The 15,003-nt window shown below is 31.6% G+C and overlaps 1 pseudogene; it reads right to left on the reverse strand.

The window, feature by feature from the left end:
• Positions 1-1,484: 1,484 nt before the first annotated feature.
• Positions 1,485-15,003, reverse strand: part of LOC132177742 (uncharacterized) — a 34,963-nt pseudogene continuing 21,444 nt past the window's right edge.

Below are 15,003 nucleotides of genomic sequence, written 5' to 3' on the forward strand. Positions count from 1 at the left end.
GACTTTAGCTGTGGGGTGAGATTGGTTTGCTGATGAAAAGGCTTGATCCCTGCACTGCACAGGGTACTTATAGACAAGAAAATTCGTACACAGTTTATCGTATGCATATATTCATGACCATTCTCCTTGGCTATTTCCAGAGCGGTTGCTGGTACATCTATTTTGGAATCAATCCGTTCACACATGGGCACAGATCAAATCTGTAAATGGTATTGAAATTGCATGATGAGTTTTCATTGTATTTTCTTCATAGACAAAGTGCACCACTAAATGGTTGCCATTTAGCTTATCACTGGAGTGAGAATTTCCTCTGTATTTGATGATTCCATCCCAAGATTGATGGCCGTGGGTCCATTAAATTGGAATTTGATGATGCCAATTTGAACCACATAGTTTCCTCTCTACAGTAGTCAATACAATAGAGTTGAAAATCATCGAGTGTGGAGTGTGGGTTGGTTATCCTATCTTAATCAATAGAGACGTTTGTATTGACTTGTAGAAAAAGAAAAAGGAGAATATGCTCCTCCCTTTCAAGGGTGGAAAAGGGAGGTTGAGGAGCAGGTACGTATACGTGGGTATACGTAACTTAGAATTATTAAATGTTCTCATATATGATCAGCATCCTCGTTTTCATAGATAGTGGCTAAATTTTAAATGTCAATTTTCCAAATTCCAAATGTAGAAATATAGATAAACAAGAATATAGGTAATTAACTGGAAAGAGAGCTATTATGGTTAAAAAGAATTTGCATAGTAATATTGTTAAAAATAGCATATAATTGTTGAAACTCGGAAGAAAAAAAATATATATCATATATGATCAACATACTGCAGCTGCTACAAGTAGAACGCCTTAAATCCTCAGCTCTCTTTGGTAATAAAAACAAGTTGAGATTATGTCACATCCATACTCAATTATGTAAGGATATAATAGGGTTTAGGGTTTTGATTAGAAAAAAAAAATGTAACGATATAATAGTGGATATATAATAATAGTGGGTTCAGTGGTATAACTAAATAATAATTCGGCCTAATTGTAATACGTTTTCTGTTAGAAGTTAGAAATGTGTAACTGAATGTTGGCCGTATAAATATAAGCAGCCCAGTTGATTAGAGGGTATGAAAGAAGTTAGGTCATTCTTATAGTTCCAATTCTGGAGACTGAGTTGTTCTCGAGTTTAGCTATTCCTTGTTCATCATATCTCATCAATAGAGATTTACATATCCAATTACCAATTGCAATCCAATCTTTCATATTCAACCATTATTTCAATTACAAATTTATATCAATTTCCATCTATATCTCAAATTACATAGAAATATGTTACAATAATTTATTACAAATAAGGGGTATAGTACTAGTAGATTGGATTAAATCTCTATTGCATGTGTTTGATAACATCTCAATTATACTCTGTACATATCTGATAGAAGATACATGTATAACCATGCTGCAGGCCTTGGGGACATCACAAGCTTCTTAATTAGCTGATTTACAAACTATCTTGTTGGTCGGATTGCAACTTCGTGGCAGTTTGGTAATTGGATTTAACATTCTGCAGGAGAAAAAGAAAAAGAAATTCAAACCATTTAAATTCAATCACCAATAATGATCTATAGGCTGAAAGTATGAGAAAAAAAAAACAAAACAAAACAAAAAACAATAGTTCCATACAACCTGAAGAAATATGATCTATCAATCTAATGGATCAACAATTTCTCAACAGAACTGATCCAATTTGCTATAACTACCTTAGCAACCTTGAAGAGAACCAGAAGAACAATAAAGTACATGTGAAGCATATAATTACTTAGATAGATGAAACATACCTCTAGCAATGTGATGTAATAAAAATCCTCCATATGCTGCATAAGTGCAGTCCCATCTCTAATTGAACGGTATATATTTATTTCAGTTTGTAAAATCTTTTCAATAAGTTCCTTCTCACCCTTCATCTGTATAAAACGCTCTCAATCAGAATTTAGTTCAGAAATCAAAATGGTGCAACTGGAAATAAGAACTCATAAAATAAGATTTTCAGCAGTATAGAAATTGTTGCTGAAGAATATATATAGCTAATGTAATGAATCAATGGGTAAAACTCATTGAATCTCTCATGTCAGCTCAACTCAGCCTCCCTAGATATTAGACTTCGTGTGCTGATCGCAATAACATACTCAAAAGAATTTTAATTGCAGTGGCATTGAACCGTGAATTCAGATGTACTTAACATTCAGTAATTCCTATTCAATGAATTCCTTTATTTTTTATCAACCAAAAGGCATAATGAAAACTCAGGTCTAAAAAGTCATTCTTCAGGCCGTGATCTCTGAACACTAGTATCACCCATTACAACTGTTTGAAAGAAAAGAATTTATTTAACAAAGTCCAACTAAATTTTAGAAGTAAGAAAGGCTTGGATTAAATTCTAACCCTAGTTTCATTTTTTGATAAAGTAAAATAAATAAATAAATAAATAAAAATTAAAAAAAAAAATGAAACTATAGTTAGCATTTAAAGGTCCCAGACACGAACATTTTGTAGAGTACCTTTTGGTAAACAATAGAATATCTTTCTTTTTTTTTTTTTCTTTTTTTTTTTCTGTTTTTGGGGGGTAGGTTAGTAAACAACAGATACAGAATAAGAATTTCAAGTTTACATCTGTGTGATGCCAATAAATACAGTTAGGAAGAAAACCAAGTCCCCACAAGGTAGGAAGAAAACCAAGTCCCCACAAGGTACCCAATAAATACATCATTTTATGCAGAGATCAAATGGTCATTCGTAAATTAGGCTTCAATTTTGATCCACTCTTTGCAAATGAATTTTTCAGAACTTTAGATTGACAGTGGTTTGAAGTGACCTAAACAATAGTTCATATTAACATGCATGAACTTATAATCACTCTTTCGCCTCCACACATTAGTTAAAATGCACACATGCATCTTCTAACCAGAAATTTGGGATTTACGTTGCCTCGTCCTCCTCCTAATGGAAGGTGGCGAGGACATAAGATCTCAATCTTTTCTCATTCTTTCTAATTGCACAATTGATATGAAAGTAGCAGAGAATCAAGACCATGACTTCTGATATTATGCCCATTCATTTCAATCTAATAAGAAATGTGTTCTATTAGACTTTTATTTGGACATTCTCAGTTATAGAAGTGTGCTTTCTCTTTAGCCTTTCATTGCAACTGTGGCAAAAGCAACAGCAGTCACAACAAAATACTTTAGCCTTCAGCCACACGATCATAGTAGTCAAACTCTTTATTGGATCTCTAATAAATAAGGAACATACTACACTGCATTTGAAAACCATTTCAACTGGATGTCATCTTCGGGCAGCAGTACTTCCTTATTTTGTAAGAAAAACAAAACGAATGTACAGATAAGGTGGCCGGTTCTCCGTTCAACCACCAACTCAACCAGCTTGTTCAACCAGCTTGCTCTTTGAAACATTATTACAAACAGAAAGTGTCGGATAATTGACGATAAGTGTACTGATTCGTGACTTAGGAGTGTCTAATGAAATGTTGAGCACCTCGAGGCCGAGGCTCATCAAGAAAGGTTTGGGAGGACCCGAAGACACACTATAATTGCAAACTACTTCAAACCAGTGATGAAGGTAGCAAGCAGCTCCTATTCCAAAAGGGTATGGAATGCTAACATTTCCACAGCGTTCTTGACATGAACTATTAATTGCTAAATCCGCTGCTTGTACAAATATTGCATAAATGGAACACAATAACAAAATGATCTGGAATACCATTTGCACTTGCACCACCATCTCTCTCTCTCTCTATGATGATGATGGGATTGTGAAGCAGCTATAAGCCCAAGCCCCCGCCTTTTACAACGCCATTACCATCCTTTTAAAAGTAGCCCAGAAGACAAGGGTCGATCTGTACGTAACAAAACTCATTTCATTTTTGTCTCACTCTCACCTCAAAGGATGAAAATCATGGTTTAACCAAAACATTAAAAAAAAAATATCTCTTGAAAAAAATTGTCTTCGTCTTCTGTGCATGAACCTAGCAGCCAGTATTGATCTCTCCTAAATTACAGGGGAAAATGCTCCCATGTGGATTGTCGATGGTGCACGACTGTGACTTTTTGGGCGCCTCCAATTACTCTGTAAATTTACTCTATATATTAATTAAAAAATCACTTTATTTATTTATTTTTTTAATTATAGTTTTAAATATCATATTTTTAAATCACACTTTTTGAAATCACGAATCCAAACGAACTCTAAATTACCTATATCTAGCTCAATATTTTGTTATTCACTTTTACTATTGTATTTAAATATTATTTTCAATGATATCTTTATTCTTTCTATAATAATTATACCGTTGAAAATTCGTTTTTTTTAGTGGTCATATTTTTTAAAATTTGTATTTTTTTTTTCCTTTTTCTTAGCCGTCATATAGGAATAATGAAATAGAGAAAACAAAAAGATTGAGATGAAAGAGAATGCTTTGTATTTTTTTTTTTTTATTATTCTTTACTTTTACATTTGTTGAGTTGATTGCATTGTTGACACTCACAAAATATTTCAACAATTTGGTGAGCCTAACACAGAGTATTTTGGAACCATTTGAACATTTTGGCTAGTCAAAATAAACTTTTAGCTATTTTAGCTAACTTGATGAGAATGCTTTATATCCCCAATAGCAATTAGAACATTATTAGCAACTTCACCAAATTTTACTTACCAAAATAATCAAAAGTAAACTTTTTTCTATTTTAACTACTCATTTTTTTAGAGTATCCCCAAAAGCTTCACTATTGTAACAATTAACTTTTACTATTCCATTTAAATTTTATTTTTCGAATATTTGTTTATTTTTCTTTGATTATTAAAAGATGAGAGAGAAACAAAAAATAGAAAGGGAATGAAAGAAATTACTTTTTTATTTAATAGGTAAGTGAACAGTACTCACTATTAATGGTGAGTACTGTTCACTCACCATTTTTTTCTCATTACAATGGCGAGACTGAAAATTGAATTGGAGTTTTTAGCCACTTGTACCAAATTGTCTCACCAAATATAACTAAAAAATTGTTTTGGTGAGACTGCTCCAAATTTGCTAGCAAAAAAAAGATAAAAAAAAAAATCATATTTCTTTATTTTAGCTATTCACTTTTTTCAAAGCACCTATCAACCTTAGCATTTTAGTTATACACTTTCATTATTCTATTTAAATATTATTTTTCAAATATTTCTTTACTTTCTCTAACATTCATATTTTTGAATATTTTTCTTTTCCTAACGGCTATTTTTTTGAAAATTTTTGTTTTCTTGACAGTCATATTTTTTACTATTTATCTTATCCTAATGGTTATATTTTTTTAAAATTTGTCTTTTCCTAACATTCTTATTTTTCAAAATATATATATATATTGAAAAATAAGAATGTTAGGAAAAGACAAATTTTAGAAAATATAACATTTTCCCGACTTTTTCATACAAATAAGACAATTTCTCCTCAAATTTTCATTGAAATGGAGTATATGTGAAAAAAGAAATAAAAAATGGAAGAGGAGTTTTATTGATTTTTTATTGGTTTGTGAGTGAACAATGCTAAGCAACTTTGTTTAGCACTGTTCACTCAAAGCGCTTTTACGTTGACTTAACAAAATAGCTAAAACCAAACATTAATTGTAGCAAAAAAATGCTCCACATTAGGCTTAACATACTGGTTAAAGATTTGTTGAGCTGCTTCAGTTCTAAGCAAATTTATTGAGCATTGTAGCTTAACAATCTATAATTTATATGTTAAAAAATTAAATAATAAATATGATTCTCTTTCTTTTTTGGGAATAAGAAAAGTAGATAAAGAAAAAATAAAATAAAATAGAAGTGAATAGTTAAAATGTTGAGTCAGATGTATATATTTTGAAAAAGTTGTAGCTAAAATAGAAAAATATGTTTTTTAGCTAAACATGTGTTAAGTCAGATGTGACTGCTCTGAACCAAACCAAAATCATCAATTTAGTGAGTTTGATGGAGAAAATTTTTTGTTGTAGCATTTTACCTTACCATAAAGTGTGGGGCTTCATTTTTTTTTTAAAAAAAATTAAAAATGGCAGATGGGGCGACCAACTGTGATTGTTTTATTTGGGCGTAACTATAGTAACATATGCCCACTGGAAACTACTCAGAATGAGCCTAGATGATGGAAACCGCAAATGTTGTTTCAAAACCAATTGAACCATAACCTAACTCAACTCTATCAAAACATAAATAATTCTCAAGGCAAGTAGTTTATTCGGCTTTGCTATTAAATTTTTAGTGCGGTGCCTTCTAATTGATATTGTTTAAAAAAGCATAACATTTACAATAACCACACCAAAATTACTTTTTTTGTTAACTACTTTTCCGTCTTTTCCCCTTGGACTAGAGTGCGCGGTTTCATTTTCGAGTGATTTCCGCAGATTTTTTTGCAAGTTTGATAAACATAAAACAGCCAATTAAGTTTGACATATATAGGCATTCATCCAATTTCAAGATTGAATTATATCAACTATCAAGATAGAGGTGATTCATCACACCCCCTAAAAGTCATTGCATTGACTGACGAAAACGTTTAAACTCCAAGTCTTCGTGAACATTGATCCTAAAAAAAAAAAAAATGAATAAAATAGAAAGTAAATAGTTAAAATATTTATTCGGCTTTGTTATTAAATTTTTAGTGCGGTTCCTTCTAATTGATATTGTTTAAAAAAGCATAACATTTAGAATAACCTCACCAAAATAACTTTTTCTGTTAAGTACTTTTCCGTCTTTTCCGCTTGGACTAGAGTATGCGGTTTCGAGTGATTTCCACAGATTTTTTTGCAAGTTTGATAAACATAAAACAGCCAATTAAGTTTGACATTGGCCATTCATCCAATTTCAAGATTGAATTATATCAACTATCAAGATAGAGGTGATTCATCATACCCCCTAAAAGTCATTGCATTGACTGACGAATACGTTTAAACTCCAAGTCGTTGTGAACATCGGCAGTGTTTGCCAAGAGGCTGGACCGGGCCTCTTCCTCAATCCCAAAAAAAAAAAATATATCTTCACCTCAAAATTAATCTTAACATTCCTACTTTTTATACCACATCAATTATTTTTATTATAATTATTCAAATAACAAAATCACTATAAAACAAATTTTTTACATTTTTTCATATAAAATATATTTCTTTTCACTTTTTCCCACAAAACATTTTCACTAAAACCAATCAAACACATATTTCCAAAAAAGCACAGTAGTGTCGGCCCTGGGTCTAGCTTCTTGGCAAACACTAACATCGATCCTATAAAAAAAAATAAAAACAAAAACAAAAACAAAAAAGAACAACCTCATTTGGTAAAACTTTAGACGATTCCCTCGTCCTATGAAGATAGGAATTTTTTTTTTTTTTAAATTTCTTATTCATTATTAAATTTGTATAAATGCAAAGCAGGTTTCATCAAGGATTCAAGATGGGGATTCTTTACTTCATATATTAACTTGGTGCCATACGGATTCTTCCTTTTTCTTTAATTAATTGCAAAGCCCCATGCCCATAATGATGTTTTTCACTCTTTTAATTTTGCACCCCCGGCGATCCTTTTCACTTTTTTCATTATTTTAACCCCAATATTAGGTAGATTTTTATTTTCTATTTTGAAATAAAACTCTTTGATTTTATCATATGTTTAGAAATCCTAAAAGAAGAACTATAGTGAACTATTTCTTCGGATCCTCCACAATTTTTTTCTATCTGGGCCGGATCCTCTAGAAACGAGTAGAAAAATTATTCTCTATGAATTTGCTAAAAAGGATGAAATATCCTAAAAGTTAATGAACTTGCATAGCAACTCGATCCTTTCCTTCTCCCTTTTCTGCTTTCCTTATTTTCAATTTTTTTTAAAATCAAATCAATATCTTTTCAGAACTTTTCTTTTTTCTTCATAAAAATATATTTTATTATTATTAAAAAAAAAATCACAATAAATTATCTGTGAGCATGTGAAGCTCAACTGCCAAGAAAGTAGGGCGAACAGTCTGCAGGGAGGGAGGTCAGATGGGAATTTTTAAGTGGAAAAGTTATTGAGTTGAGCCTGTACCCGACGTCTTCATAGGGTAAATCCATGTCAGTCATCCATGTCACACGTGCATTGACTTTTTCACAATAATCATTGTAACGATTACAATATTGCCCAACAGAATATATATATATATATATATATATATATATATATATATATATATATATAGTGAGTTCATTATCCTGATAAAAAAAATAAATAAATAATCAATGACTTAATAGAATAATTCTATAAATCACTTTATCATTCTCCTCCCATGTGTCGATTCTATGGCACATGAAATAGGGGGATGGGGAGAGGATGAGGAAAAGGTGTCTAAAATCAGTCGGGTTGAGTATGGTAAAACCGTGAAAGGAAGAATAGGGTGAGAGATATGGAAAGTTTTAGAAGATGGAAGGAAGTAGACAGAAAGTTTAGGGATACAACTGAAATGAGAAGGAAATAGTGTTGACAGGGGGCGTAACGCTTGATGAAGGGAAAATGAAGGGCGTGGATGAAAGTAGCATAAAAGATCGTAGTTAGCAGCAATTAATGTGGCAGGTGGTCAAGGTTGTTTAGACATTCCAAGAATTGTTCCAGCAAACCCAAATGAACCCTAAATCACCTACATCTAGCTTATACTTTTACTATTTTATTTAAATATTATTTTTCAATGATATCTTTATTCTTACTATAATAATCATACCATTCATTGCAAATTTGTCTTTTTTAATGGTCATATTTTTTAAAATTTGTTTTTATTTTTTTTAACCGTCATATAGAAATAATGAAATAGAGAAAACAAAAAAATTGAGAGGAAAGAGAATGCTTCGTATTTTCTTTATGCTTTACTTTTACATTTGGTGAGTTTTTTTTTTTTTTTTTTTTTTTGGGTTGGTTTACATTTGGTTGAGTTGATAGCACTGTTCACACTCAAAATATTCCAACAATTTGGTGAGCCTAATATAGAGCATTTTGGACCAATTTGAACATTTTGGCTACTCAAAATAAACTTTTAGCTATTTTAGCTAACTTGATGAGATTGCTTTATATCCCCGGCCAATAGCAATTAGAACATTATTAGTAGCTTCACCAAAATAATCAAAAGTACATTTTTTTTCTATTTTAATTACTCACTATTTTAGAACACCCCTAACAACTTTACTATTTTAACAATCAACTTTTACTATTCGATTTAAATATTATTTTTCAAAGATTTGTTTATTTTTCTCTAACTATTAAAGGATGATAGAGAAACAAAAAACAAAAATGGAATGAGAGAAATTACTTTTTTATTCAATAGGTAAGTAAACAGTACTCACTATTAAAATTGTGAGTACTCTTCACTCACCATTTGTTTTCTCATTAAAATGGTAAGGCTGAAAATGAGAGTTTTTAGCCACTTTTACCATATTAATTACTTCACTAAATATAACCAAAAAATGGTTTTGATGAGGCTACAACAAATTTACTAGCCAAAAATAGCTAAAAAATAAAGAAGTCACATTTCTTTATTTTAGCTATCCACTTTTTTTCAAAGTACCCATAGCCTTAGCATTTTAGTTGTACACTTTCATTATTCTATTTAAATATTATTTTTCAAAATTTCTTTACTTTCTCTAACATTCATATTTTTAAATATTTTTCTTTTCCTAACAGTCATATTTTTGGAAATTTGTCTCATTATAATGTCATATTTTTGAAAAATTTTGTTTTCATGATAGTCATTTTTTTACTATTTATCTTATCGTAACAATTATATTTTGTAAAATTTGTATTTTCCTAACATTCATATTTTTCAAAAATATATACATTATCCCAACGGTTGCAATATAAATAATACAATATCTCCTCAAATTTTCATTGAAATAGAGTATATGTGAAAAAAGAAATAAAAAAAAAATGGAAGAGACGAGTGTTATTGATTTTTTATTGGTTTGTGAGTAAATAGTGCTCATCAAAGTTGCTTAGCACTAAGAACACTTTTACATTGGGCTTAACAAAATAGCTAAAAGCTAACATTGTAGCAAAAAATGATCTACATTAGACTTAACAAACTATCTAAAGATTTGCTGAAGATTTGCTGAGCTGCTCCAATACTTAATAAATTTGTTGAACATTGTAACTTAACAGTCTATAATTCATATTGTTTAATTTATTCGGCTTTGTTACTAAATTGTTAGTGTGGTGCCTTCTAATTGATATTGTTTAAAGCATAACATTTACAATAACCTCACCAAAATTATTATTATTATTATTATTTTGTTAACTTTTCAATGTTTTCCACTTAGACTAGAGTCGAGTGATTTCCACAGATTTTTTGAAAGTTTGATAAACATAAAACAGCCAATTAAGTTGATGATTTTGGCCATTCATCCAATTTCAAGATTAAATTATACTCAAGATAGAGGTGACTCAGACCCCTAAAAGTCATTGCATTGACGAAAACGTCTAATTTCCAAGTCTTCGTCAACATCGATCCTATATGCTTAAAAAAAAAAAAAAAGGAAAAAGAAAAAGAAAAAGGATGACCTCATTTGGTAAAACTTTAGACGATTCCCTCGTCCTATAAAGATGGGGGATTCTTTATTGTACAAATTAACTCAGTGCCATACGGATTCTTCCTTTTTCTTTAATTAATTGCAAAGCCCCATGCCAATAAATAATGTTTTCACTCTTTTAATTTTGCACCCCCCGGCCTTCCTTTTCACTTTTTTCATTATTTTTAACCCCAATATTAGGTAGATTTTTATTTTTTATTTTGAAATAAAACTCTTTGATTTTATCATATGTTTAGAAATCCTAAAAGAAGAAGTATAGTGAACTATTTCTTCGGATCCTCCACAATTTTTTTCTATCTGGGCCAGATCCTCTAGAAACGAGTAGAAAAATTATTCTCTCCGAATTTGCTAAAAAGGATGAAATATCCTAAAAGTTAATAAACTTGCATAGCAACTCCTTTCCTTCTCCCTTTTCCGCTTTCCTTATTTTCAATTTTTTCCAAAAATCAAATCCATATCTTTTCAGAACTTTTTTTTTTTTTTTCTTCTTAAAAATAGTATCTTATTTTATTTTTTATATTACATCAATTATATTTTATTATTTTTTAAAAAAATCACAATAAATTTATTTGTGAGCATGTGAAGCTCTACTGCCAAGAAAGTTGGGCGAACAATCTGCAGGGAGGGAGGTCAGAAGGGAATTTTTAAGTGGAAAAGTTATTGAGGCTGGTGGACCGAACTACTATGTTTGGCAAATGAATGGCTTAAGAAGTGGATCGGTATTATAACAAATTTGATTGATGTGAGAGAAAAAGTAAGAATATTTTGTATAAAAAAGTAAAAAAAAAATTATTTTGTAGTAATTTTTTTTTTTAAATAGTAATAAAAAGTTATTAATGTGATGTAAAAAGTAAAAATAATGGAGTTGATTTTGATATAAATTTTTTGAATTTTTGGGTCTGGTCCGGACATTCTTTTGCCAAACACAGCCGACGTTTTCATTTCTTTTTTTTTTACAAGTCCACATAAAAAGAGGGAGAAAAATTTAAACTAATAACTTTCATTTTATGAGACATAATCTTCAACTATTTGAACTACTCCTCAAAAATCTCAGCCCACGCCTTCGTATGGTAAATCCATGTCGGTAATCCATGCTATGCGTGCACTGACTTTTTAATCATGGAAACGCCCCACCTCCGCTTCTTCGCAATTTCGCGAACATCCTATCGGAAAAAATTATCCTCGACCACATACATGCATGGTCAAAGACAGTAACTAAGGACCATTTACGACCACAAATCCTCGATATTGCCCAGTTGATTTGATGGTCAACATCAAAAACCACCTTCATCGTGAGCTACACGTTGTTGCTATTAGCCGCGACGACTACTGTGTCTTCATGAATATATAGCTCCCAAGCCTCCCATATTAGCGATAATTTAATATATAGTTTCCATATTAGTCAAAGAAACAGCTGGCTGGTTTCATCACTAATAGCCTATGCATTACAACATCTTTAATTAACAACCTATTTAAAATTGGGAAAACTTCAGAAAGCCCCCCTGAACTTTCAGTAATTTTGACAAACCCCCCTCTGAATTTCTAAAATTTTTACTTAGGCTCCCTAAACTTCCGTTTTCTCTCACTTTGAACCCTTTTAACGTTAAAGTCAAACAATTTGACTTTTTATACCCATTTTACCCTCCCCCAAAACTATGTCGTTTTGTGTCCTAAAACTACAACACCTACCTAGCCCAAAACGACGTCGTTTTAGACATTAATTTTTTTTTTTTAAAAAAAGAAAAGCAAAATAAATAAATTAAAAAAAATAATAATAATCGAGGGTGGCTTCAGCCACCCCTTGGCCAAAATGGGTGGCTGGACCACCCCATTTTTGGCCCCTGGCCGATCTGGGGGTGGTCGAACCACCCCCATGGCCAAGGGGGTGGTCCAGCCACCCTCAGACCGGCAAGGGGGTGGCCCCTTGGCCATGGGGGTCGGCCACCCCATTTTGGCCAAGGGGGTGGCTTCCCGATTTCGTGTTTTTTTTTTTTTTTTAATTTTAATTTTATTTTAATATTATGCTCAAAACGACGTAGTTTTGGGTTAGGTGGTAATGTAGTTTTGAAGCCCAAAACGGTGTAGTTTTGGAGTCCAAAACGACGTAGTTTTGGTTGAGGGTAAAATGGGTATAAAAAGTTAAAAAGGTCCAAAGTGAGAGAAAACGAAAGTTTAGGGGGCCTAAGTGAGAGTTTTGTAAATTCAGGAAGGTTTATCAAAATCGATGGAAGTTCAGGGGGGCTTTCTGAAGTTTCCACTTTAAATTTTATTTTTAACTAAAATTTAATTAAATTCTAAAAAAAATAAACTCCATCAAGCTCTCTATTCCCCCTGTATTTTTGGGCTTGTCAAACCTTTCTCTACATTTAGAAAACAAATTCTTTCCCCAATACTCCATTTTTTTTTATGTTTGGGGAAACTTCACTAAGGACCCTCAAACTTCTACTGTTTTGAAATACCCCCCCTGAATTTCAAAATCTCTCAATTTAGTCCCCTAAACTTTCAATTGCTCTCAATTTGGACCCTTCCGTTAATTTTAGCCGTTAAAAATTCAAAAAAAAAACCAAAATATCCTTGACTGATTTTTGTTTTTTTTTTTAATAAAAAAAACGTTTTAGAAGTTAGAATTTTATACAAAAGTCAGGGGTATAAACGTCATGTGACATTTAAAATCTGACGGAGTGGTCCAAATTGAAAGCAATTGAAAGTTCAGGGGACTAAATTGAGAGATTTTGAAGTTCAGGAGGGATATTTCAAAACAGGTGAAAGTTTGATAGTCCTTAGTGAAGTTTCCCCTTTATGTTTTTATATTTTTTTTCTTATACTTTATCTCTCTCACTTTTATGGGTTTGTGGGGGTGCTTTTGAGAATAAAAAATAAATGACATAGAATAAAATTTTATTTAAATAAAATAGAGTAAAATTTAGAGAGTATATTATTTAAGGTTAAATACAATTCTAGTACCTATAGTTTGCACCGAAATCAAATAACCACCTATGTTTTCAAAAATATCACAAATGATACATGTGGTAAGCTAATAAACCCACTTGATACTTCTGTCAAGATTCCGTTAAGTTTTTTAACAGAACACTACATCATCCTTACACTTGGACGCCACATGGCGTGGTACTTGGATTTTTGGGTGCCACGTCATATTTTATTTTATTTTTTAAAAAAAAAATCCAAAAACAAAAAAACAAAAAACCAAAAAAAAAAAACGTTGGGTGGCCGAACCACCCCATAGGGGGTGGCCGGCCACCCCCTATGGGGCCACCCCAACATTTTTTTTTAATTTTTTTTAAAATAAAATAAAATATGATGTGGCACCCAAAAATCTAGGTACCACGCCATGTGGCGCCCACGTATACAAGTGATGTGGCGTTCCGTTAAAAAACTTAACGGAATCTTGACAAAGATACCAAGTGAGTTTATTGGCTTACTACATGTACCATTTGTGATATTTTTGAAAACATAGGTGGCTATTTGATTTTGGTGCACACCACAGGTACTAGAATAGTATTTAACCATATTATTTAATACTTTTGTCTTTTGCATAGCTATTAGTTAAACAAGAAAAATTGGGTTTTTAGCCAAATTTTAATTAATTAATAAAGAGTTTATTAATAACGCTCTTAGCGACAATTCTTTGTGGTTGTAAATTGTAATTGTCATCGCATTTAAGGTCCCAAACAATCAATTTTTTTAAAATACTATTTTAATTAGTAAACGAAATATTCATATATAAGTTTATCAAATATTTACAATGTTTCACTATTTAATTGATATTTCACAATATATCATTGTAACGATTACAATTAATATTGCCCAACATATTTAATTGACATGTCCGCAAGAGGTAGCTCAATCGGCTGGGACCACACTTAATAAAGTGGAGGTCACAAGTTCAAATCCCCCTCCCCCCTCTTGTGCGGACATGTCAAAAAAAAAAAAAAAAAAAAATTAATATTGCCCAACATGAGAGATATATATATATATATATATATACACACACACACTACAGTGGGTTTATCTTGAAAAAAAAAATAAAAAAATCAATGGCTTAATAGAGTAATTCTATAAATCACTCTATCATTCTCCTCCCATATGCTGATCCCATGTGGCACATGAAATCGGAGGATGGAAGGAGGATGAGGAAGATGTGTCTAAAATTAGTCGGGTTGAGTATGGTAAAAGCGTGAAAGGAAGAATAGGGTGAGAGATATGGGGAGTTTCGATCAGAAGATGGAAGGAAGGAGACATAGAAAATTTAGGGATACAACTGAAAGGAGAAGGGAAGAGTGTTGAAAGGGGGCGCAAAGCTTGATGAAGGGAAAATGAAGGGCGTGGATGAAAGTAGCGTAAAAGAGT

This window comes from Corylus avellana, chromosome ca4, assembly GCF_901000735.1.
Source record: "Corylus avellana chromosome ca4, CavTom2PMs-1.0".
Classification (NCBI taxonomy): Eukaryota; Viridiplantae; Streptophyta; class Magnoliopsida; order Fagales; family Betulaceae; genus Corylus; species Corylus avellana.